The sequence below is a fragment of the Fukomys damarensis genome, unplaced genomic scaffold (assembly GCF_012274545.1).
Source record: "Fukomys damarensis isolate Sample0158 unplaced genomic scaffold, DMR_v1.0_HiC HiC_scaffold_46969, whole genome shotgun sequence".
Taxonomy (NCBI): Eukaryota; Metazoa; Chordata; class Mammalia; order Rodentia; family Bathyergidae; genus Fukomys; species Fukomys damarensis.
Genome location: NW_022947881.1, coordinates 1 through 4,951, shown reverse-complemented (window position 1 = coordinate 4,951; position 4,951 = coordinate 1). Strand labels below are relative to the sequence as shown.

Genomic DNA, 4,951 nt, shown 5'->3' with positions numbered 1-4,951 from the left:
ATGATCATGGATAATGCACATGGTGATTTCTCACTATCTGTTCCCACTTTTCCTGTCCACTTCTTCCTGACCAGAGGCTGACAATGGCCTGTGTTACAAAGATGACTACACTCAGATGAAACCAAAGGAAGTGGGCTGAGTAAAGAAAAGCACTCTTCATAACAGGATCTTCCTGCTAAGAATGCAACATGGAATTCTGTCTTATTGCTAAGAATTATTTAGGTACTATTGGAACGACTAAGAGCTATTTAGGATACCAGCATTATCTTTTCTTTTATTAATTTGTTCAAAATCAAATATTAACAAGAATTATTGAGAAGGAAAATATTAAAATTTAAAACAAGATCTTTTAATTTTATTAAAGCCTGTATTTGCTTCAATCATATTATTCAAAAGTAAAATTTCCTTCTCAACTTATGAAATATGTGCTTCTTTCTTTAGGGGATATGATGCTCCTATGACAGGGAGTATTCCTAGTTCACACACACACACATGTACAGAGCAGTTCATCCTTTGATTTTATGGTGTTTTCAGAAAGTGTGAGGCAAAGGGAAGTGCAGAGTCCTGGTAGGGCAATGATCGCCCTGTGTAAGTCACTACTGCCCGTCCGAGTCTCACCATCGTCCATGTTTTCAGCTCATACGTAGCATATGATCCATTTAGTGCACAAAAGTGCGAACCCTTGCTAAACTGAAAGCAGCTCAGTTTAAATGGAAATGTCCTGAGAAGAACTAACAGCCACAATCAAAACAGGAAAACAATCTTTCAAAGGACCCAAAATATTTCTGTATGTTAAATATACGTTGACTGCGTCAGAGTGCAAATACAGCGTGGTCACATCATTGCTACACAAGGACTCAGCTTATGATTAAGAAAACACAGGTCCAGAATGATTGATGGACCTTGGAAGGACCTTTCCAGCTCTACAGCTGCAGGGCATCCTACATCATACTGCAGTAATAAGCAAATGCGTTACAACACTGAACAAAAACTTACATTACTTAGTTGGGACAGCTACTGCTTTCTTTTGTATTGAGTCCTACACAATAGTCTTCTCCCAAAAATTCATTATGTTGCAAAGCCTATAACATATGTGGGAATAGAACAAAGTAAATAGCATGGAATTTCAAAAAGTTCTCAAAGAAGTAGCACAACTATGTCCTCTATTTTAGTCCTTATGTTATTTCTAAAAACAGCAAGTTTCATGTTCACAGGATTTGTATCACTAAAACTGTTTCCTCTGGCAACCTCAAAGCTTAGATTTGGGATATTGCTTCTGATTGGCTAAGAAGGAAGATCTCTGGATAGATTACCTCATAGTTTGTCCTCCTTCTATCTCCAATTTTATAGCCCATAAACACTAAAATGAAAGCAGCATAATTAATTTATGGCAATGATCTTCTGTTCTTGTTTATTCTCATCAAAACCAGCTGTTCTTGGTTACACTATAGAAAGACACAGACAGATTTCCTTGAAGTTGATCAGCTTTAAGGCCATTTGGCTATGAATATTATATGGCCTTTATTTCTGTTTTAATGTTCCTTTCAATACAAGCTACGTATTATAGCCTCCCTCCTCTCATTAATTTCCTTATTGAACTGAAACACAATATTTTTCATCAATAAGCCAAACTTTCTCCTTTACTATGAGATTTCTCCACTCCTACCTTTTCCTCAATCAATAAAGTCATTGGGGAAAACCCTGAGGGCTCCCCGTACCAATAGTAAATTCTCATCTATTGCTCCTAAAAGAAAATTCTTCAATGACAGATGGCCACAGCCCATGGCTGGACAAAAGACCTGGTCAGGCTTTACTTCGGTTTGCCTTAGCTTGGAAGCCGAATCAGGATGACAGCTAAGGATAGTTTACCATGAAACCGTAGTACAGAATACTGAAATACTGAAGCCACACGAGCCGAGGTGCCATGGTTTTAAGATTTACCGTGATACCTGAAAAGATCTAAAGGAAAAAGAGCAAAAGTCAACACCAGTCCAGTTATTTTATGAAGAATTCTAAAGAAGACCCTCTTCAAGAACTCTATAACCTTTGAAACACTTCTGCTAGAACTATTTCTAGAAGTTCCTTCCACTTACTCCAAACACTCATCTCCTTCCTTTGTATGTGAGTAACCCTACACAGCTAAGGCTACTTACGGTTTTAGAGGCAATCAGTACCACTGTGATATACTATAGATTCCACTTGTTTGGAAGACCCTTAAATAAATTTTGCATAACTACACACAGTGGAAGATTAGGAAGTATAGTCATAGCAGGTCCTGGTAGCATAGGCCTGTGTGGCCCACCCCTATGGGAGGCTGAGGTAGAATCACAAATTACAGTCCCACTTAGGCAATTTAGTGAGACACTGCCTCAAAATAAAAAGTAGAAAAAGGCCTGAAAAAATGGCTTAGTGTTAGAGTGTTCCTGGGATAAATCATCAGTCCTGGGGAAGAAAAGCAAGTCATCTCTTGGTGTCCAAGTGCCAATGGTTCCAGGAATCTCTCAGCTTCTGCAGATGCTCAAGTTCCTTATTTATAATGATGTGGTATTTCCATGTAGCCCACATTTGTCTTTTATCCTGTAAATATACTATCTTGTATATTTTAAATGATCTCTAGATTTCTTGTGGTACCTAATACAATGTAAATGCTATGAAAATTGTATTGAATAATTTAGGGAATGACTACAAGAAAAGAAAAACTGCACATTTATCAGCACAGATATAATTTTTGTTTTGTATAGTTTTGATCTGTTATAGGTTGAAATCTTTGCATCTGGAAGCCATGGATACAAAAGAGCAACTGTACTGATGATCCTAACTTCACCACTGCTATCTGCTCACCCAATAAAACTGGCAACGTAAGAAAACACCAGAATAATCTTGAGCATCAGAGGCTATTCTACAATTCCATACAAAAATGAGATTTGTTATTTGTAAGGTTTCACATTCTACATTCATGACTTTTGGAATAACCTGCTATTCGTAATGTAGATTTTAGGTAGCCTAACATGAAGAAATAAAAAAACATCATGACAAGAAAAAGAACAACAGGGAATATGATAAATAACTTCATTTAAATCGATCCCCCAAACAGTATCACACTGGAGGTGGCAGGAAGCGTAATTCAACCTGAACAATAAACACCATGCAGGCTACCTAACTCTTGGCCCAGCTGGTGCTGGGTGTACTGAGATCTGCAAAACAATGACAATGCTGCTCGTGTATCTGCATATATTTAAATGAACTAATATGGTATTTAGTATATAACACAGCATGAGTAAAATATAGTTTTTTAAATTGCCTTTTAAAGTTCTATATGGAGACCTTTACAAAATAATCAAAGCATTGTATAAATAAAACAAAAGATTTATATTTACTGCAGGACATTTTCTTTACTGGAAGACAGTATAGAAATATAAAGAAGGCTTGTCTACTTGTTAGCTGAAAAATTCAGAGAAGGAAGAACTAAACTTTGGCAAAAGATAATGCTAATTAGATAGCACTGTCTACTCCCACTCTAGTAGAAAGAATGTATATTGATAGGCTAACCATTCCCGTATCTTGATATAGCAAGGGGGAAATCTGTGGCAAGTGGTTCTATTCATCTATTGAGTCATTTATGTGAGTGCAAAGTTTATGATCATGTCAAATTTGGACTAAGTTACTATTTAAAAAAAGATAAGCGAGAGGCCAAGGATTTGTTCATTGGCACTGTGCCTGCCTGGCAAGCACAAGGTCCTGAGTTGGATTCCCGGTACGGAGAAAAAAAAAAAAGATAAGCAGGAATATATTGATATAAGAGATTGGCAGAAATCCAGAGAGGAGATAACCTGCTACTGTGAACGTTGGATTTCTCCAGTATTTTTAAAACATTCCTTTTGAAAATTACAGAGGCTCCCAAGACAGAGTATCCATCCCCCTTACTGCTATGCATTTCACAAAGCTTCACTTTCACCTTGGAGGGTATGAACCCAAACCCATCACCTCCACCGTGGTTAAACAGCTGGAAGTTCCCTTATACTAGCATGAAAGGTAGGCAGGTAACCTGGAATTTTTAGCTGGGAACTAGTGAATTCTAATTTTTCTCATTTGGGAAGTTCTAATTTATCAAGATTTTATAAAATGTCACCAAGAAGTGTCTTGTAAAAGCTTATTAGTAAGCTTAGTTAGTAAGTATGTCAGCTAAGTTATACTACGTTAGAACAGCAATGACAGTGACAACAAAACCCTGAATATTCAAGGAGGAAAGCTGGTGCATTCTCTAATTATTAAGTAAATTGTGGCTCCTTAAAAGAATCTGTACAATCCTAGCAGGTTTTACGGGACAGGTGAATGTGCAGGAAGAAAAAAGGGAAAAGTCCCTCAGAGAAGGACAGCTCATACTCACCATCATAAACACAAAGTAGATGTCCATAAGAGTGTTGTTAAAAACACCACACCCTGACCTGCTGCGATGGCCAGCGCCAAAAAATGGGCTGAACAAGATACCAAAACATCATGATTAAGAAAGCTCCCACTGCTTGTTTCAACCCTTAGAAAGAAAAGAAGGGGTCAGTTCAACCACCTAGGTTACTGTGTATGTACAATTGTTTCTGAGTACCTAACACTACAGTATTCCAAGAAATCAATGTCAGAATCTAAAGAGTCACTCACTATACAACTATGCTAGGTCACCAATTTTGTTTTTTGCTTCCACATAGCTATCTAAAGTTTGCTTCCACATAGCTATCACATTTTCTGTTTTACATTTACCACAAAAGCACTTTTCCACACACCCTGTGCTACCTCATGTGTGATTATGAACAACTTCTGAGTTCCCCAGGTGGAGAGTTCCAGGCAACACAATGGGACAGAATTCTCCTGCCTTTGCCTCTCACAGAAAACTCACCCACAGCCGTTCTCCTACCCAGACATCTCCACAGCACTCGATGTGTGCTGTGACTGCACCAGT

At 37.8% G+C, this 4,951-nt stretch overlaps 1 long non-coding RNA gene across 1 annotated transcript; it reads right to left on the bottom strand.

Annotated features, from left to right (window-relative positions):
* Positions 1 to 363: 363 nt before the first annotated feature.
* LOC104873203 lies at positions 364 to 4,933 on the bottom strand. The gene is made up of 3 exons (XR_783414.2): positions 4,388 to 4,933; positions 1,870 to 1,959; positions 364 to 1,082 (listed from the first exon to the last, which is right to left on the bottom strand). It is a non-coding gene; the product is annotated as an uncharacterized LOC104873203 (long non-coding RNA).
* Positions 4,934 to 4,951: the final 18 nt, after the last annotated feature.